The sequence below is a fragment of the Macaca mulatta genome, chromosome X (genome assembly GCF_049350105.2).
Source record: "Macaca mulatta isolate MMU2019108-1 chromosome X, T2T-MMU8v2.0, whole genome shotgun sequence".
NCBI lineage: Eukaryota > Metazoa > Chordata > Mammalia > Primates > Cercopithecidae > Macaca > Macaca mulatta.
The window spans coordinates 85,629,011-85,651,735 of NC_133426.1; the positions used below are offsets into that span (position 1 = coordinate 85,629,011).

Below are 22,725 nucleotides of genomic sequence, written 5' to 3' on the forward strand. Positions count from 1 at the left end.
AAAACAAATAACAAAATTGCAGGCGTAAGTTCTTACTTATCAATAATAGCACTGAATGTAAATGAACTAAATTCTCCAATCAAAAGAAATAGAGTGGCTGAATGGATAATTAAAAATAAAAGAATTAACTATCCACTGCCAAAAAAAAACAAAAAACAAAAAAAAAAAACACGCTTCACCTATAAAGACACACGTAGAGTGAAAATAAATGGATGGAAAAGAATATTCCATGCAAATGGGAAGAAAATAGGAACAGAATTTGCTATACTTACGTCAGAAAAAGTGTATTTCAAAATGAAAACTATAGGAAAAGTAAAAGAATTTATTATATTGTGATAATGAAGTCAATTCAGTAAGAGAATATAACAATAATAAATATATATTCACCCAACATGAGCACTCAGATACATAAAGCAAGTATTATTAGAGCTAAAGAGAGAGATAGACCTCAATACAATAATAGCGGGAGACTTCAACACTCTACTTTCAGCATTAGACAGACCATTCAGACCTTCCAAAATCAACAAAGAAAAAAAGCAGACTTATTCTGCATTATAGAACAAATGGACCTCATAGACATTTATAGAACATTTCATACAATGGTTGCAGAATACAACATCTTCTGAGCACATGGATCATTCTCAAGGATAGACCATACATTGCACTATAAAATAAGTTTTTAAGTATTCCAAAAATTAGAAATCATATCAAGCATCTCCCCTGACAACAATGTATTAAATTAGAAAGCAATTACAAGAGGAAATTTAGAAATTAACCAAACACATGGAAGGTAAACTATATGCTTCTAAATGACCAATGGGTCAATGAAGAAATTAAGAAGGAAATTTAAAAATTTCAACAAAACAAATGAAAATGGAAACACAATATAGTAAAACCTATGAGACACAGCAAAAGCAGTAGTAAGAAGACAGTTTATAGTAAAAAGCACCTACATCAAAAAAGTAGAAAACCTTCAAATAAACAATACAATCATGCATCTTAAAGAACTAGGCAAGCAAGAGTGAAGCAAACTGAAAATTAGTAGAAAAAAAACGAAGATTAGAGCAAAATAAATGAAATTGTAACAAAAATATACAAAAGATCAACAAAATTAAAAGTTTGTTTTTTGAAAATATAAACAAAATCAACAAATCTTCACCAGACTAAGAAAAAAGAAGATCCAAATACATAAAATGAAAGACAAAAAAAGAAACATTACAACTGATACTGCAAAAAAAATCAAACGATCATTAGAGATTACTATGAGTAGCTATATGCTCATAAATCTAAAAACCTAAAAGAAATGGATAAATATCTAGACAATACAAACTACCAAGATTGAACCATAAAGAAATCCAAAGCATTAATAAATAAATAACAAGTAATGAGACAAAATGATAATATAAATTCTAGCAAATGAAAGCCTGAGTCCCGATGGCTTCATTGCTGAGTTTTACCAAATATTTCAGAAGAATTAATACCCATTCTACTCAAAAACTATTCCAAAAAAAAAAAAAAAACAAAAAAGGAGGATATACCTCCAGACTTATTCTAAGAGGCCAATATTACCCTGATACCTAAATTCTAAAAAGACACATCAAAAGAAAGAAAACTGTAGGCCAATAGCTTTGATGGGCAGTAATGTAAAAATCCTCAACAAAATACTAGCAAATCAATTTCAACAACAAAGTGAAAAGATCATTCATCATGACCAAGTGGGATTTCTCCCTACAATGCAAGAAAGGTTCAACATATGGAAATCAATCAATATGATACACCATATAAATACAATGAAGAAATAAATCATGTGATCCATTCAATTGATGCTCATAAGATACTTCATAAAATTCAACATCCCTTCATGATAGAAACCCTCCAAAAACTGGGAATAGAAGGAACATACCTCCACACAACAAACAGCATACATGAAAGACTCACAGCTAGTATCAAACTGAATGGGGAAATTCTGGGAGCTTTACCTCTACTATCTAGAACACGACAAGGATGTGGGTCAAAAACTAGGTGCCTTTGGGTGGTGGTGGAGTGAGAAGACTAGTGGTGGCCCAGACGCCATGAGGGACCCTTAGGGTTTGGAGGGCCTGAGAAGGTGGGTTATGGATACAAATATACCCACCTCTTTAGGCCGTGGAGCCTTGGGGATCCGAGTCCTTGCATGACTGCTTTGTCCCAATTGGGCGAGACCTACATAGTCCTGATGACAAGGAACAAAGGAATTAATGGGCTAGGAAGGTGAGTGGACTCCCAGACGATCACAGGTAGAATGGTCAGCAGGCGGTTGGGTGGTGGGTCTTCATTCTACCAGACCATTGTCTTATAAGAGAAAACTTATAGAATGACATACCACATTTGGCCAATTGGAAATGCCCCAACCCTCTTTGCAAAGATTTACTGGCTGTTTATAGAAGGCCTGTGTATATAATATGTAAAAGTTGTTCTCAACTTTCACCCAAACCTTTTAAAAGAAAACATTTGCTACATCTACTTTTCTAGGTGTAAAGAGGTTGCCGACTTATGATGAAGTAGAGTGAGAAAATCATGCATCTTGTAAATTCTCATTTTTTAAAAACTCATAGAAAATAAATGTCTTTTGAGAATGAATTTTTGAAATGGCATTGTTAGACCATTTCTGAAAGCAACACCAGAAGCGACATGTCAACATTTGTTCAGTGGACATGGAGCAGAAGACTTGAGGAGGAAGAGAAGGTGGTTGTGTGCCAGATTGGTCATATTTAGAAGTCATTTTTATATCACAACCATTGTTTTTTTGTGCATTTTATTCCTCACTACTGTATATATGATTGACATTGCTAAATACTTTTTTGAAATACCTAGTTTTTCTAGATATTCTGAAGTGCCTTATATGTGTTAAAATTAAAGGCAGTAAAATAACATATTTTGTAATTATATTTTTGTTAAAATTTACATGAAATGTTGTTTTTGGGGGGAAATGACCAAACCACTTCTTGAGTAATACATATTATGTTTATGCACTAGTTCGGGGAAGAGGAAGGAGGAGGAAGTGCACAGAGCTTGATGCCAGTGTGCTTATAGTGAGGTAAACATGGTAAAACACTGTCTCCACTAAAAATAAAAAAATCAGTCAAGTGTGGTGGTGGGTGCCTGTAATTCCAGTTACTCAGAAGGCTGAGTCAAGAGAATCCCTTGAACCTGGGAGGCGGAGGTTGCATTGAACTGAAATTGTGCAGCTGAACTCCAGCCTGGGCAATAGAGTGAGACTTGGTCTCAAAAAAAAAAAAAAAAAAAATTTAACCATTGTCCCTATATCTGTGCATTTTGTTTTACTTATTTGAGTAAATAGTATATATCAAGAAAAATCAAGCCCCAATTTACAACATCTTGTTTTTCTAGATGTTAAAGAGGTTGCCAGTGTATGACCAAAGTAGAGTTAGTAAACTAATATATTTTGTGTATTTTGATTTAAAATTCCTAGGGGAAAAAATGTCTTCTGAAAATTTAAGCACTACTACTTGCTGGGTTGATGAAAATGGGAGGGTTTATAGGCTAGAATGTTCATATTTGTAAGACTCCTTCAAATTATAACTATTGTTGCATGTGTGCAGCTTATTCAAGAAAGTTGGGTATATAGTCGACAAATTAACATCTTACCTGAAACATTTAGTCTATCTAGATATTTGAAGTGCCTCACATATATTAAATGTAGAGGCAGTAAAATATCACTTTGTAAATATATTTTTGCTAGAATTCATAGTAAGTATTGTCTTTTGGAATTCAAATTGTTAAACTGCCTCTGTGAGCAGTATAGTACCGTCTATACTTGTTTAGAACAAACTGCAAAAGGTAATATATGGTTGTGTTCATATTTGGACATTTTCACACACCATTTTCCAATATGTTTTGTGCATTTTCTTTTGCTTGTGCTTATAGTATATATAATTGATAAATGAGTCCTAATCTTGCAATATCTAGTCTCTAGATGTTAAGGAGTTTACCAGTGTATGACAAAGGTCTTAGTAAAGTCAGCGCATTTTGCGCATTTTGTGATGAAATTCATAGGAAAGCTTGTCCTCCATAAGTGACTTTTGGATATGAATTTGTTCAATAACTCTTAAGCTTGTACTTGCCCACTGGTTTGAAGACAGAAAGAAGTGAAGGGGGAATGGCTCAAGGCCAAAATGGTCATATTTAGAAGACACCTCATATTATCACCATTGTTGTACGCATATAGTTTTACAGTGCTGTGTACATAGTGGACAAGTCAATGTGAAATATTTATCCATTTTAGATATTTAGAAGTGCTTGATGTATTTAAATTAGAAGTAGTAGGATAACAGTTTTTGTAAACAAAAACTGATAGAAAATACTCTGTTTGAAAGTGGAATTGTTAAACCAACCCTGTGAACAGTGTGTTCTCTGTACTTGTTCACTGACTTGAGGGAGGTGGGAGGAAATATATTGAAAAATGTGTTTTTGCTAGTGTGCACTAGAAAATTTAAGTTTATCTATCACCCTGTATGTTGTGTTCATTTCATTTATTTTTGGTATACTGTATATATTGTATATACACTGAACAAATGATTCCTAATATTATAATATCTACTCTGTAGATATTAAAGAGGTTGCCAATAAATGATGAAAATAGAGTTGGTAAACTAACACATTTTGTACACTTTGTCTTAAAATTCATAGAAAGATTGTATTCTGAAAAGAAATGGAAATGAAATGATAACATCAGCTCTAAGTGACACAAGTGCCTGTATCCACTGGGTTGGTTGTGAAGAAAAGTTGGAAGAAATTAAGGAATCTATACTAGAATGTTTCTGTTTAGAAGACACCCGATGTAACCAGTGTTATAAGTGTGTCATTTATTCAAAACCACTCGGTATATAGTGGACAAACTTAAGTCTTTATTTGAAACACTAGTCTTTTTTTCTTTTTAATTTTACCTTACATTCTGGGATACATGTGCAGAACGTGCAGGTTTGCTATATAGGTATATATGTGCCATGGTGGTTTGTTGCATCTGTCAACCCATAATCTAGGTTTTAAGTCCCACATGCATTAGGTATTTGTCCTAATGTTCTCCCTCCCCTTACCCTCCACTCCCCGACAGACCCCAGTGTGTAACGTTCCCCTCCCTGCATGCAAGTGTTCTCATCGTTCAACTCCCACTTATGAGTGAGAACATGTGGTGTCTGGTTTTGTATTCCTGTGTTAGTTTGCTGAGAATGATGGCTTCCAGTTTCATCCATGTCCCTGAAAAGGACATTAACTCATTCTTTTTTGTGGTTGCATAGTATTCCATATTTGGGTTGGTTCCAAGTCTTTACTATTGTAAATAGTGATGCAATAAATGTACATATGCGTGTGTCTTTGTAGTCGGATGATTTATACTCCTTTGGGTATATACCCAGTAATGGGATTGCTGGGTTAAATGGTATTTCAGGTTCTAGATCCTTGAGGAATCATCACACCGTCTTCCACAATGGTTGAACTAGTTTACACTCCCACCAACAGTGTAAAGGAATGCCTATCTCTCCACATCCTTGCCAGCATCTGTTGTTTCCTGACTTTTTAATAATGGCCATTCTAACTGGCATGAGATGGTATCTCATTGTGGTTTTGATTTGCATTTCTCTAATGACCAGTGATGATGAGCTTTTTTTCATGTTTCTTGGCCACATAAACGTCTTCTTTTGAGAAGTGTCTGTTCATATCCTTTGCCCACTTTTTGATGTGCTTTTTTTTCTTGTAAATTTGTTTAAGTTCCTTGTAGACTTTGGATATTAGACCTGTGTCAGATGGGTAGATTGCAACAATTTTCTCCCATTCTGTATGGGAGAAATTCTCATACAGAGAACAGGGGGAATGTTCTCCCATTCTAAATGTTCACTTTAGTCTTTCTAGATATTTAGAAATGCACACAATATGTTAAGATTAGAGTCAGTAAAGAACACATCGTGTAGATATCATTTTGATTCATATGAAATATTGTCATTTGAAAATTGATGAAGCCATTTCTCAGAGAAGTATACATTATTATGTTTGTGCTGTTCCTGGGAAGAAGAAGAAAGTACAAAGAGCTTTATACTAGTGTTTTTATGATGAGGCACGATCGACCATTGTCCCTTATGTCTGCATTTGTTTTACTGTGTTGTGTATATAGTGTATATAAATACACAAATAAGTCCTAATTTGCAACATACAAATAATAAAGAGGTTGCCAGTGTATGACAAAAGTAGAGTAAGTAAATTAATACATCTAGTGCATGTTGTGTTAAAATTTATAGGAAAGACTGTTCTTAAAAGCACTTGCATAAGTGAAATTGTTAAAAATCCCCTCTAAGCATTACAGATGATTATTCCTGTCCATTGGGTGGATAGAAGTGGGAAGGGAAAAGAGTCTAGGCCAGGATGTTTCTATTTAGAAGACATTTTCAAACTATAGCCTGTGTTATACATGTGCAACATTTATTCCACTAAATAGTGCTACTCTGTATTTAGTGGAAAACTGAAGTGCTATTGGAAACATATAGCCTTTCTAGAAACATATAGCCTTTCTAGACATTTAACATAGGTTAAAGTGGAGGGCTAAAGTAACACCTTTTATGCATTTTTTAATTTCCTAGGAGTGGTTGTTTTTGGAAATGAAATTGTTAAATTTGATGTTTTGAAGAGTAAGCTAGCTGTTCATTAGGTGGTGGATGGAGGGAGGAGAAAGCATAGGCCGGGCGCGGTGGCTCACGCCTGTAATCCCAGCACTTTGGGAGGCCGAGGCGGGCGGACCACAAGGTCAGGAGATCGAGACCACGGTGAAACCCCGTCTCTACTAAAAATACAAAAAATTAGCCGCGCGCGGTTGTGGGCGCCTGTAGTCCCAGCTACTCGGGAGGCTGAGGCAGGAGAATGGCGTGAACCCGGGAGGCGGAGCTTGCAGTGAGCCGAGATCGCGCCACTGCACTCCAGCCTGGGCGACAGAGCGAGACTCCGTCTCAAAAAAAAAAAAAAAAAAAAAAAAAAGAAAGCATGCAAGGAGAAGGATTCTGTGACTGTGAGTTAGATTAGTTTAAATGGTTTAACCATTTTTCTATATGTGCATTTTAGTTAATATTGTTGTGTTTTAAAAGATAAACAATTCCCAATGCTCAAAGTATGTTAAAAGTAGAGTAGTAAAAAAAAAAAAAAAAAAAAAAAAATCCATTTAGAAATGTCCTTTTGTTAGTTTTTAGAAAGACCCGTCTTCTGGGAGTAAACTTCATTAGCCTACCATTTGGAGTTAGACATAGTCCCATACTTAGCCACTGGGATGGTGGAAGATGGAGAAGATCAAGCGTGAAGGAAAAATCTCTCCTGTAGTAACTCTATATCTAAAGATGGTTTTAGATGATAACCGTAGGTCTACATTAGCATTTTTAGCAAAGTTCCTATGTTTATTGTGGACAAAGTACATTATTGCAACATGTAATCTTTCTGAATGTCCTGAGTGAAAACGTATGACAAAAAGTAGAGCTAGTGAATTAACCAATTTGTAAATAACTTTTTGTTATATTTAATAGAAAATATGCATCTTGGACATAGAATTGTTAAACTACCTCTGAGAAGTGTATGTCAGGATTTCTTTATTAGATAGACAATAGAGGGACAGAAGTAAGCATAAAGAGAGAGAAGTATGCAGATGTGTTCATATTAACATTTTGATGATAGCCATTGATATATGTTAATCTCTTTGGGCTGTACTATAAAAATACATTAAGTAATTCAATGGAAACATATCTTTCTGATAATGTTTTAATGAACTAATTAGCTCTGCTAATAAATTATCTTAGAAACATCATATTTAGTGTATTCTGTCGTTTTATGTTTTATCTTAAATTGGGCATTAAGAGAATGAAGTATTTTAATCAGAACTCTACCAATATTTTTATCTAGAGGCATGCTGCCATTTTTGCTTTCTATAAAATTTTTGTTTCAAGAAAGGCAGGATAATATTTTTTTTCTAACATACTGACTTGGTGTAGTGTATTCTTGGTTATCAAAATTCTCATATAGCTTTGGAAGCTTTCTTTTTTTTTTTTTTTCTTCAAGACAGAGTCTCACTCTGTCGTTCAGGCTGAAGTGCAGTGGTGCAAACTTGGCTCAGTGAAACCTCCATCTCCCAGGTTCAAGCAATTCTCCTTCTGCAGCCTCCTGAGTAGCTGGGATTACAGGCATGCACCACCATGCCCAGTTAATTTTTGTCTTTTTAGTAGAGATGGAATTTCACCAGGTTGGCCAGGCTGGTCTCGAACTCCTGATCTCAAGTGATCCACCCGCCTCGGCCTCCCAAATTGCTGGGATTACATGTGTGAGCCACTGCACCTGGTCTGGAATTTTGAATTGGTAAATATTCATGTGTGTGAAAAAGCATGGCACATACTATACAACCTCAATCTCATAAAATTGAATGTTTTATCTATATATACACAGACCTAGAAAGACATGGCAAACCGTAAACTGCTGGTGATTGTGAATAACTTTGTTCTTTGCTTCTTGTGTTTTTTAGTTTCTTATAATGCACATATTAACTTTTTAAGAATAAAGGCTATTTTGAAAATCTGAAAGAAAAATCAGTATTGTTTAACTTTGCATACTACCTAAAGCAATCTATGGATTCAATGACATCCCCATGAAAATATCAATAACATTCTTCACAGAAATAGAGAAAATAATCCCAAAATTTATATGGAATCACAAAATACTCAGAATATCCAGAACTATCCTGGGCAAAAAGAACAAAACTGGAAGAATCACATTAACTGACTCGAAATTTTACTCTAGAGCTACAGTAACTAAACCAGCATGGTACTAGCATAAAAACAGACACGAACTAATGAAACAAAATAGAGAAACCAGAAATAAATTTATACATCTACAGTGAACTCATTTTCAACAAAGGTGCCAAGAATATTTATACATTGGGAAAGGGCAGTCTCCAATAAATTGTCCTGGGAAAACTGATATTCATACGCAGAGGAATGAATCTAAAACCCTATTTTTCACCTTTTGCAAAAATCAAATAAAAAATGGTTAAAGATTTAAATCTAAGACCTCAAACTGTGAAACTACTAAAAAAATTGAGGAGTCTCTCCGGGTTATTAAACTGTGCAAAGATTTCTTATGTAATATCCTACAAGCACAAGCAAGAAAGGAAACAATGAACAAATGGCATCATATCAATTAAAGAGCTTCTGTCCAGAAAAGGAAACACTCAACAAAGTGAGGAACAACCCCCAGAATGGGAGAAAATATTTGCAAACTATCCATCTGACAAGAGATTAATAACTAGAATATATGACGTGTTCAAACAACTCTATAGGAAAAAACCTAAACCTAACAATCTGATTAAAAAATGGGCAAAAGATGTGAATAGATATTTCTCAAAAAAAGACATACAAATGGCAAACAAATACATGACCAGGTGCTCAACATCATTGATCATCAGAGAAATGTAAATGACAGCTACAAAGAAATATCATCTCACCCCAGTTAAAATGGCTTTTATCCAAAGCACAGGAAATCACTATGAAGAACAGTTTGGAGGTTCCTCAAAAAAATAAAACTACAGCAACCACGTGATTCAGCAATTCCACTGCTACGTATATAACAACAAAAAAGAAATCAGTACAAGAAGACAGTATCTGCACTCCTATGTTTGTTGCAGCACTGTTCACAATAGCCAAGATTTGGAATCAACCTGTGTTCATCAGCACACAAACAGATAAAGAAAATATGATATATATACACAACGGAGTACTATTCATTAATAAAAGAGAATGAGATTCTGTCATTTGCAACAACATGGATAGGACTGAAGATCATTATGTTACGTGAAATAAGGCAGGCACAGAAAGACAAACATTACATGTTCTCACATTTTTGTAGGAACTAAAAATTAAAATAATTGAACTAATTGAGATAGAGAGTGGAAAGACATTTATCGGAGGCTGGAAAGGGTAGTGAGAGGTTGGGCATGGTGGATGGAGTGGGGATGATTAATGTGTACAGAATTAGTTAGAAAGAATAAGATCCAGCATTTTATATCAAAATAGGGTGACTACAGTCAATAATAACTTACTCATACACTTCAAAATGACTAAAAGAGTATAATTGGATTGTTTGTTAAACAAGAATAAATGCTTGAAGTGATGGATACCCCATTTACCTTGATGTGATTGATTATTAAACATTGTATGCCTGGGTCAAAGAATATATATATATATATATCTGCTATGTACCCACAAAAATTAAATTAAAAAAAAATCTAAAAACAGAACTACCATATGATTCAACAATCCCACTGCTAGCTATATACCCAAAATAAAGGAAATCAGTACATCAAAGAGATATCTACACTTTCATGTTTATTACCGCATCATTCACAACAATCAAGATTTTGATGTAACCTAAGTGTCACAAAAAATGAACAGGTAAAGAAAATGTGGTACATATACACAATGGAGTGCTATTTAGCCACAAAAATAATGAGATTTTGTCATCTGCAACTACATGAAACTGGAGGACATTATATTAAGTGAAATAAGCCAGGCACAGAAAGACAAACTTTGAGTGTTCTCACTTGGTTGTGGGAGCTAAAAAACAAAACAAACTCATGAAGATAGACAGTAGAAAGATGGTTACCAGAGGCTTTGAAGGGTAGTGAGGGTAGAAAAGGGAAGAGGGGATGGTTAGTGGACACAAAAGTATAGTTAGATAGAATGTATACAATCTAGTATTTGATAGCAGAACAGGGTGACTACAGTGAACAATAATTTATTGTGCATTAAGAAAATTAAAGGAGTACAATTAGGGTGTGTATAATGCAAAGCAAGAATAAATGCTCGAGGTTATGGATACTCTATTACTCTGATGTGGTTATTGCATATTGTATTGTATGCCTGTATCAAAGTAGCTTATGTACCCCATAAATATATGCATCTATGATATAGCCACAAAAAATAAAAATAAAAAAATTATAGTTAAAAAAAAATAAAAAACTCCCATGGACCATACAACATAGCTACTGGTCCTCTTTGTTCTTAGCTGCACAAGGTTGAATAAGAAGAAATGACGGCAAGTAATGCCTTTCCCTAGATCTTGGCAGTGAAGCCTTATGTACAATTGTGCAAGTAATCATGAAGATGATGATAAGTCACCTTTTTTAGGAACTTTGAACAATCAAAGTTTCACTTGAGTCAAACATTAAAACATAAGTCCACACACATCCAGCTCATTTTGTCAATAGACAAAAGTATACTACAAAAAAAGAAAAAGCTTAGATTCTTCGAGCCCCATCCACAGACTGTAAAAAGCTGTGATATTAGAGTTTAATTTCAGGATCTTTTGACTATTCTGGTGAAGGAATGCCTACAGAGAAACCATGACATTGAATTAATAGGACAATCAAGAAGAGTCTACAAAGTTTCTAAATTTTTTTTGAGATTTCATAGATAATGCAGAGGCTTATTTAATCAAATCACCTAAAGAAAACCCATCTTAGAATTGTCTCTGATATTTCATGCCAAGATCAAAAGATCTTTCAGCCAAGTCCTGTATACTCTAGAAGATCTGAACTGATTCTCTGAAGACATGACTGTCTCTGGAATCTAATGGGTAAATTTGCAAGAATCATGGAAGAAATGCCAATGAAGGGGATAACTAGGATTCATTTTACCAAAATAACTGTGAAATAAGTGCTTGTGTTCTCACTTTTAGATTTGACTTCACTCCAGAAAAAAAGGCATGTAGTCACTTGCTAGCTTCTATACTTAATAATAATCAACAAAAAATTATTATCATGCTTTAGTTCATATGACATTTCAGAGACTACTGTGTTTGCTAGGAACCAGTAAATTTTGAAATTTTCACAGCATCCATAGGTCATGATAATCAACATATAACTAAGTTCACTAAGGAGAAGCAAGATTGTTTGATTTTCCCCAGATAGTAATATAGAAATGATGATGATGATGATGATGATGATGGAGGAAGAATATAACATTTACTTATTAAAATGTTACCATCTTATCTTGGAAGAGGTATATGTATTATTTCATTAAATTCTCACATGACCCTGTGAGGTATAGGACCTATTACTGTAACTATTTCATAGATGAAAAAAATGAGGTAAAAAAGAGGTTAAGTAATTTGCCTAAGGTTATATAACTACTATTTTGCAGAGCTGAGATTAAGATCCCAGGCAGTCTGACTTCCATGGTCTGTATAACTCCCTTAGCTACTGCTAATGATTGGCTAAATTAGGACTTGAGAAAAAAATTCTTAACTGTAACACTAATGCTCTTTCCATTCTACAATTCAGAAGGCTCCTTGCACCACCAAATAAGTTTGGAGTCAATGCTTTGAAAGGATGATGGTCAGAGGGATTGTGTCTTTGTGGAGAGAGGTAGGTTTCTGAAGCCTGCAGCCAGTAAAATCTGCTTATAGCCCTGAGCACTCAGAACTAAAGTATTCCACCAAGGGAAAAGCAGTAACACAGCAGCTAAGTGTGTTTGAAGGAAAATTTGAAGGTGGCCCTCCTAGTCTGTACTGCCACTTGATAAGCACAAAGTGGAGGAGGAGGATGGAGTTAGCATATCCCCTTTACAAATTGGTTTCTCTATGTCTCATCTCATAATCTCTTGAGCGACTGTTTCCATAGACACCCACACTTCAGTTTCCCAGCTTAACCACATTTGAACAAGAATGCAGGCTTTGGCTTCAGCAGCTGTAAACTGTTTTACCATGTGTCTAACAGGCATGGCTTATCTACCTTCCTGTCTGTGTGCAACAGAACAGAGGGGTGGGAGCAGTTCAACGAACAGTAATGCAGCAGTAATGCAACATTAGGAGTTTCAAAGCTAAACAAACCCAACTTGATCCATATGAAACAAGGCAAAAGCAGACAAAAAATGAGTGACTTTTTTTCATCCTTGGCTTTCGGGAGTGGGGGTGGGGCAATAGTGGTTTGAAGTTGGCTGTTTCACAAGTGTAAAATGAAAGCGCAAGCCCTTTTTATTTTTTTCTTTCTGAAACAGAGCTGTGGGTCCCTGGGGACTCAGAGGGGAAGGCGATAGAGTGTGGGAGTCTGTGTGGGCACTGAAAGAAACCTAGAACATAAGTTAATGAAATTCACAGCCCACAAAGCTGTGCTTTAATTTTGAACTTGAACCAGCAACAGTTAAAGAAAATAATCGAATTAAATTAGGTTTGAAATCACTTGTCTGCTGAGAATATAGGAAACTAACAATGTAGTAGAAGTTTCCATACAAAGGAAAAAGAAAAATAATAATCTTAAAAATTTACTCTTGTGAAAAAAAAACCACACTTGTCAATTGGCCTAGGAATTTCAGTTATAGCCATAACAAAAATGTATGAACACACACACACACACACACACATAAAAACACACATATAATTAAGAGGGATTCGTGTACATCCACTACACAAACCATGCTAATTTCTATACATCCCACTTGAACACAGCATGCATACGAATGTTCCTCATATTAGGGATTGCTTTGAACTTCAATGTAACCAACCAGACAAATATTCTTGGCCTTGATGAAACCCAAGTCACAAAGAGTACATGATGAGGGATTACATGCATTAAAATAACAAACACATATTTCAATTAATGTAATATTCATAATAACCCTATGAATTAGTTTCTATTATTATTATATTTTACAGATGAGGAAACTGAGGCACAGAGGTGTTGAATGACTTGCCAAAAGTCACACTGCTAAGAAAGAGAGCCGAGACATATTTTGACATCAGTCTGGTACCGAAGTCTGTGTTCTCAACCATTATAATTAGCAAATGGAAAGAAAGTTTCATAGTCCAGTAGAAAGAAGTGGATGCCGAACCAGTCCCACTCTTTTCCTCTCCTAAGTGTCTAGATATTTTTGTGAGATGCTGTTCTATGTTAGTGAGTAGGTGGGTGGGAATTAAGATGGTGGGGATATTTTTGGTGGGGTGGCTTTAAAAGTAATTGCTATTTGACAAGAGAATGAACCTTTTGTAATGAACTCAGCAGAGACTCTTCCTCTTGCTTAGTCTTTGACTGTTAAAACAATGAATGATCTAGATGTTCCTTTAGATTGCATTTCCTTAAACAGAGGAAAAACATGCTTCAAATGATTTTTGAGAATACTATTTTATCCAAATACTCAAGGTTCATTTTCCCTTGGTTATTATTTCCTGGTTTGTGGAGAGAATTTGGCATCCATGATCTTCTGTTCTAATTTGCTAGAATTGGGATTTAACTGTAATATTTGTATTCACAGGCAAGCTAGTTGGTGGATTACCATTTGTTCTAGACAGATTAAGGCACTCTTTATGTAGCCAGTTTTTTCTGTATTCTGTTGTGCTCAAGGAATCTTACCCCAGCTAGTTGAATCTCCACAAATGGGCATATGTTTGCATTTGTAAGTAAAATCTTTGATAAGCAAAATGTTGTCAACTTTCCTCAGATTCTTCTTTCAGAGAAGTTTTAATGTTGTCACTCTCTCTGAGTAAACTTTGGGATATTGGAAATGTGTAAACTAAGCATAACAGTGTTTTCCTTTGAATACTCCCTATACAAATACAATAGTAAAACAGATGAAACAGAGAAACCAAAACTGTCTAAAGATAGGCAATTCTGATAGTGCTCTCACTCACCTTAGTCATAAATGAAATGCACAAAGTAGTTAGAATAATTTGGCCTTGTCTATGAGCCGACTTTATTATTGTTTATCATTTCTTGCTTGTGTTGCTTTATTTAATTGCAAGGAGAAATTATCACAAACGATTGAGGCTTTTCTTGTTTATCTATTGATAGTATTTAAATGGTGGCTAAGGGACAAGAAAGCAGGAATATTTTTGAAAGGTGGTATGACATAAATATCAGTTAAACAAAAACTCAATAATAGGCACATCTAAGTCAATAAAGTTGGTATAAATAAAGTTGGTATAAATAAAGGGGACAAAGAAATATCTCAGGTTTTAAGGCAGAGTTCTTTTTATTATTTCTTCTGGTTGCAGTCTTGGGCCTGCATATAGGTGCTAAGGACTTAGTAGCTGAGCTATGATTCTTATTGAGCAGATCTAAGAGCCTGACCGTCAGCAAGGAGTTTTGCCTTTAGGATAAGTAAACCGTGAAAGTGGATACAAGGGTACTTATTGAACAAATTAAGTTTCCCATATAAAGTGTTTAGAATATTTCCTGTGGAAAATAGTGGTCACCCCTTCTGATGTGGCAGCATGAGATGTTGAATGGCATAACAATGTAATATGATTATCATTATCTTAGAAATAGCGCAAAAGTTATTTAACATCAATATTACCACTTGAAATACATCACCAACTATCTACACATGAAGCAGAATTACTGAAAATTTTAAAATGAAGGATAAGAGGCTTACAGATGGTGGGAAATTTTATGATTAAATGAAAGTATTGAGTTCCTTGAATAGGAAATGGTTTTCAACAAACAAGTGCCCATAAGTTGCATTTGGGGATTACTAGTGATTTGAAACATATATATTTTTCTAATGAGGAAAAGCCAAGAAATCCCTGAAGTCTCCACTTATAAAACTCATGAATTTTTATAACCTGAATTCATAAGCTGAATTCAGGCTTCTCATGAATGCCTTACATTCTTGGATAATACTCACTGCTGCCTATGAAATATTACCTGATCATTTGCCCAGGCCATGAACATGTTTCACCCCAGATTGGGGATTGCATGAATTCAGATTTCAGTCACACTTAAAGAGAAATTGGAACAGGCAGGCGTTGAAAGACTATGATTCAACTTGGGAATTAACCCCCCAAAAAGTCAGGGAAATACAAGGAAGAGGAAAGAGAAAGTGTGAGATAGGGGACAAATTGTGTTAGTCAGACTTTCTCTAGGTCCTCATATGAATAGGTGGCTATTTTGAGATCCTCATCACTGAACGCTACAGAGAGAAGCTGCTATGCAAAAAATAAAAATTAAAGAAGAGGTATACACTCTATATGAATACACATGCAAAGTCATGGATTTGTTAATGAAATTTAAGATACCGGGGCCAAATTGGAAATAACTATTTTTTATTTCTAGACTACTGATTAGTCACATCAGCACTGATCCATTTATTTCACTTAACCTCCTTTTTCACTAAAACTTGTAAACAGAGGCAAATAGAGAGTCATCAAGAGGTGACAGAAATAACTAGAACATTCAGAAGGTTTTTAAAAATGGTACCATCAGAACTGTGAAAAGATGTCCCCAGAGTAAAAGAACAGTGTGGGTGGCACTACTCAGTCTTAGTGGGAAATGAAAGGAAGAATATTTTTATATACAATCCTATGCCACCCCAAGGTGTCAATGAACTCATTTCTCTTTTCTCCTAACTAAATGCAAAAAGCACACACTTAAGTGCTTTTGTTTATTCGCTTAAAAACAGACAAATGTAAGTTACATTTACCATGTTGCCTCATCAAACTATCATTGTGTTTTGATTTCTAAGGTAAGAAATATTTATAAATTATTAAACATAGTGAAATTCTTTTCCACTGATAATTTCTAAAATTATTATCATAATTTTGTCATATTTTTTCATACCCAAACATCTAAAATAACCTTTACCCACTGCATCCATATTCTTATTCTGTCTCTTAAAACCTGGCTTCAACATTTTCTAAAGAAAATACTCACTTGATGGTCACTAGCGGCTTCCCAATTAATATATAATGTGATGTTTCCTCAAGTCATCATTATTCATGACGTTTTTAAAGTGGTTTACACTATTCATCACCACTTTTTGGAGCTTTGCTTCCTTAGTTTTCTTAAGTAGCTATACTGATATTGCTACCTTTTGTCTATTTCCTTTTGTTCTCTTTTTCTGGGTAAACTCCCCCTCTGCTCAGCACTTAAATATTGTTCTTCCCCATATTACTTCCCAGGCAATTATTGTTCTCCTCATGCTGCCTATTCATGCTAGACACATTTACTTTTATGATTTCAACTACCACCTCAATACTGATGATTCCTAAATCTCTAATTCTGGCCTGGTCTTCTTTCTCCTTTGGTTACCAGTGATATGCTAGAATCTGTTTTGATAAGAGACAAAAGGATAGCTGAAAATATGTTGTTCTTAACTCTTCTGGCTTTATCAATGTTTGGAGGGAATTTATTGCCATATTATATGTTATTGAAAGTGAAAATCTGAGGTTTCATCATCTGAAAACAAAACAAAACAAAATAGTGTGCAATGGTCTATTTAGTCATATTCTCAAACTAGGTAGGTCAAAAGTTTTGCTTATATAAACCTCAGATGGATTCCCTCTACCAGTTTACACCAGGATAGCAAAGAAGCTTCTTCCAGAGGTGCTCAGTTTTCAGGTTAGGTTGGGAGAATGAGACTGTGCATGCTTTTCAAGATATATCTGAACATTGAAGGAAGTGTTCAGGACTATTACCTCTACCTTTTGTTGTATTCTCTAAAACCCTTTCTAGTGCTACTTCCAGTGACAAACTAGTCCAGATAGAACCTAGGATCTCATAGGACACCAAAATATCTTAGCTCTAGAGTTATGCCGCCTACTCTGCTTCTAATGTAAAATATAAATCACAAGTACCTCTCTGGCTAGTTCTCAATTTTGTCTTCTCCTAAATAAGGATACTAGTACCTACTCTGCCTACCTTCCTAGGTTGTGTGAAACTTAAGAAGTAAATAAAATTATAGGTACTAGGGCCAGGGTGGTGGCTCATGCCTGTAGTCCCAGCACTTTGGGAGGCCGAGGCAGTAGGGAGATCACTTGAGATCAGGAGTTCGAGACCAGCCTGGCCAATATGGTAAAACCCTGTCAAAAAAAAAAAAAAAAGAAAAAAAAAAGCTGGGTGTGGCATGGGGGCTTGTGCCTGTAGTCCTAGCTACTCAGGAGGCTGAGTTGGGAGAGTCACTTTAACCTAAGAAGTGAAGGTTGCAGTGAGTCGAGGTTGTGCCACTGCACTCCAGTCTGGGTGACACAGTGAGACTCTGTCTCAAAAACAAACAAACAAACAAAAAAAAGTAGAGGTGCCATTCACATGTAAAAGACCCTCATTCATTTCTATTGTTCAAAGATCCAACAAAAACGCAACCTTGATAAATGTTGACATGGGTTGAAAAATCATAGATTCCTGAGCGAAGTGTTAAAGAATTCCATTCACCCTAGTGAAGCAAAGGTAGGTGGGTGTCATAAACCCTAAGGGATTTTTTAAAATACTGAATCTTGGTACACTGCTTTCTTTCTTTCTTTCTTTTTTTTTTTTTTGAGACGGAATCTCGCTCTGTCACCCAGGCTGGAGTGCAGTGGCGCGTTCTCAGTTCACTGCACCCTCCACATCCCGGGTTCACGTCATACTCCTGCCTCAGACTGCCGAGTAGCTGGGATTACAGGTGTGCACCACCATGCACAGCTAATTTTTGCATTTTTAGTAGAGATGGGGTTTCGCCATGTTGACCAGGCTGGTCTTGAACTCCTGACCTCAGGTGATCCACCACCTCAGCCACCGAAAGTGCTGGAATTACAGGCATGAGTCACAAGCCCGGCCCTGCTTTCTTTGAGGGACATTTGGAATTGCCTCTGCATGGTGGCCATAACGGATCTTTTGTTTGGAACATTAGCTTCTTCTTTTAGCTTTATTTTGAACTTCAGATGCTCCAATGGATCCTTACCATTCATGGTTCACACATTCCACAATAGTAGAGAATCTATGTCCCAGCTTGTAAAACAACCATGCGGCCCCAGATTTTAGGCGATCATTTGAGGCTTACTCTACCCATCAGCTGAAGATGGCATTTAGATGAGCATTTATAGTGAAATGAGAATGCCTGGTTTGTCTGTCTTAAAGTTCTGACACCAAAAACGTATATTTTAAAATAGATTTTTTAAAAATATATTTGTTGCAGTGATTTCCAAGAAGAGCAATGTAATTATGTGGGAAGACACTCTTTCATTTGGAAGGTGAATAACTCTTGTTGAAAATGACTTAGGCAGAGCTGACACTTTTGGAATAAGTAAGGACTCAGTACTAAAACACATAGCACTGAGTGGAAGATGGAGAAGAAGGAGGTAGAGATAAAATAACTTTATAATTTCATTCTTCATTAAGTCACAATTGATGAAATCACAAAATCTAAGGGCAACCTTGAGGTTATCTGGTCTTGTATTTCTCAAATTTTAATCATTTTGTACCTCCTGCATGCTTTTTTCATACTTGCTTATCACCACTTAATATGTATAGTGGTATGCATATATTTTTTAACTTAGGCAATTTAAATTTTATTTAAAGTTATTTAACTTCTTTTGGAAGGAAACATTATATTACTATGTGTTTGGAAAAAAGTAACAACTGACATCAAGAAATAATAGTAACTGCAAAGAAATAAAATTGATTACATTATAAATAGTAATAAGTTAATTATTAGGATAAAGTATTTGTCCAAAAATCTGCTAAATAATCACATATACCAATTGTGGCAGGCGGGGTCAGGTCTAAATTTGCTTTATGTCCCTGGAATATATAGAAAATAATTTCTCAGAAAGGGTAGTTATTTTTTTTTTTTTTTTTTTTTTTTTTTTTTTTTTCAGAAATCACACAGCAAGGCCTGGCAGAAATGAGATTGATGTGGTCACAGGAATGTTTCACTATGTGAGAAAGACAATCTCTTTTCTATTTGGTTGGTACAAATGTATTTGTGGTTTTTGCTATTATTTCTAATGGCAAAAGCTGCAATTACTTTTGCACCAACCTACTATATAGCTCATGGAGACAAGTCATGCATTAGTGGCTTTTTATAAAGAAGAGCTATTGCTTGGGGCTTAGTAGATTGGCATATAATTTTTCCTTGCTAAATTTACTGGCATATTTGAACCTGTAGTGCCAGTTACAGGGGGTGTTGATGTAAGATGTTAATAGTGAGTTAAAGAGAGGAACCAAAATATAGGGCAAGAGATGAACAGAGTTGGACCGGGGAAAGTGTCTCGAGATAGATGGATTCAGATGTGCAAAGTCTATAATCTCTATAGGCAGAAGAGATATCTAAAAACGGATCACTTCCCTAACAGCTGCATAAATCTCAGGGATCCATGAAGGAGACAGCAGAGAAGCCAACTAGGACAGGAACATCAGGCTTTAACTGGAAACCGTAATAACCCAGGAGGAGTTTAGAACATAGAAGAAAAGAAGCTAATGCCGGAGATTACTCCAAATCTGCCATTTCCAGGTTGTGTTTTTCTGGATTTAGTGAACAACCCAATCACGTATAGTTACTCCACTTTTATCTCCAGCTGCAGGCAGTGAGAAGTTGTGCTCAGTATCATGCTTCAAGATCAAGTGTAACCTTCATTTAGCATTAACAAGATTAGAATGGTAGCAGGAGACTCCAACTAAAATTTATATTAACGTGTTAGCTTTATTAGTTGCTATCAGGTATAAGTGAACATTAGTCAAAGCCAAGCAAATTTGCAATAAATGATTCCAAATAACTTTAACGTGAATTGCAGAATTATAAAGGGTTATACCATTTAGTATAATCATCTTAAATGATTACATCAGGAAACAAACGCCCAGAGAGAAAAGGAAATTTCTTACAGTAGCCTATAAAGTTAATACCAGTACTGTGGTTAAAATACAGGTCTCCTGACTGCCAATATAATTCTGTTTCTAAGTACCATATTATTTTTGGACATCAGTTTTTCCCCTCTTTCTCTCATTTCCCACACAACACCTCCTTCTCCACTAGTACTTACAGAATGCTTGCACTCCCAACACTACAAGATAATTTTAAAGTGATAATCCTTTCTTTTAAACCAAAATTGCAGTGGTCCATAAAGGAAGTTAAGGTAAGCATTTATTCCAAATAGAACACAATTCCTAAATCCATCAATCTTATTTTAGCTTTTGCGTATCCAAGATTTCATATTTTGGCCCTATTCCCTCATACTAGCTCCAATCTAAAACTGACTCCCAAGTGGGTAACCCAATTGTAATTCAAATCTGATATTCTTCTATCTTCCATGCACTTGGCTTCATTAATCTTCGTACTTTTCAACATGTGTAAATCACATGCACAAGCCGAGTTTCTTAAAGCCTCCTGCTCCCCATGATCTTTCCTTCCCCATATCTGAATTTCTTTCTCAAAATGTTGTTTGCCCAGAAACTTCCTTCAAAAACAGAGAGCAAACCTTTATAGGAAGAACTATTATTTGCAAATGGTTAGTGTACCATGGAGCTAATTCTTTTCTTGGTATATTGCTCCTTATGTACCAAGAAACACAAATATGAATTTATGAAATATGAAAATTGGAACAAAAAATTACCAAAACAAAAATTACCAAAAAATGTACCAAACCCTAGCTTCTTTTGTAGAAAAAAAAAAAAAAAAACAATGCTAGTGTATTGGGGTGTTAGTAGATTTAAGCCAAATTATCTATTTAATCTTGGAAAGTGAGACGCTCATTGCATTTTATGAAGTGAAAACACTCTCCTATCTGGTCTTCTGAAGCAGAAAAATCACAGAGAAACAGTTGGAAAAATGATTGGCACAGTATGATCCTCTCCAACCCCTAAATTTTCAGCTTTCAGAGTTTTTTGTTTATTAATTCATTAATTAGGGGGAGGGGTTGCTTCTGTATTTTAAGTTAGCTTTTTGCTACAAAAATTATTAGTTGTCATCTGTGTTGTACAGCCAGTAGGCACGTATGGCCCTTGTTTGCAAGTGTTTAAAATATATCACCTTTATCCAATATAATTCAGTACATTTTTCTGTAGCCAGAGTCTCAAATTCCCTTCCTGAATCCATTTAACTGATGCTCCCCTGGTTCTTTTTGATGACCATCAGCATTCCACGTCTGCGTATCTAGATGTGTGTATGACAATAAAGGAATTGCTTCTTGGTGATTGGTTCGTCTTGAAGATTTTTTATGCACAGATGATGTTCAAATTGTTTTGGAAACACACTCTCAAATCAATTGCTACATAATCAAACTGTATTGAGAAGTATCCCACCTGCACCTGAGAAGTATCCACCTGTATTTACAAACATACACATCCACCCTAGATATGTTTATATTTCTGAATAAAATTGAAGGAATCTTGCAACACAGTGCAAATAATAAAGTTAGTTTCCACAGTGTGAACTTAATTATATTTCTCTCAAAAACAAAAGGCCTCAAGTTTGCACATGGCAGTGTACAGTATTGTGAAAAGGCACACTCTCTTTAGCAGGTGCGTATTTATAAAACTTTTATTGGTATTAAGAAATCTTTTATTTAAAAATATTTATTATGGTCATAATCATAGATATTTTAAATCCATAGATTATACATAATCTATACATAATGGTTTAATTTCCTGTTACATATTCTTTCCCTTAACACATATTACTTTCAGAAAATGCTCTTTATGCCAAAAGCTGTGACCCACACCTGTAATCCTAGCATTTTAGGAGGCCTAGGTGCGAAGTTCACTTGAACCCAGGAGTTCAAGACCAGCCTGGGCTTGAGAACTCATCTTTATACACACACACATGCAAACACGAATTAAATTAGCCGGGCATGGTGGCGCATACCTCTACTCTCAGCTACTTGGAAGGCTGAGGTGGGAGGATTGCTTTAGCCCAGAAGATGGAGTTTGCAGTGTGTGAGCCAAGACTGGACTGCACCACTGCACTCCAG

General features: G+C 35.4%; 1 long non-coding RNA gene across 1 annotated transcript; it reads left to right on the top strand.

Moving 5' to 3' along the window:
• Nucleotides 1-11,978: 11,978 nt before the first annotated feature.
• Nucleotides 11,979-16,011, top strand: LOC106995252 (uncharacterized). The gene is made up of 2 exons (XR_001442032.3): nt 11,979-12,439; nt 13,726-16,011. It is a non-coding gene; the product is annotated as an uncharacterized LOC106995252 (long non-coding RNA).
• The last annotated feature ends 6,714 nt before the right edge of the window (nt 16,012-22,725 follow it).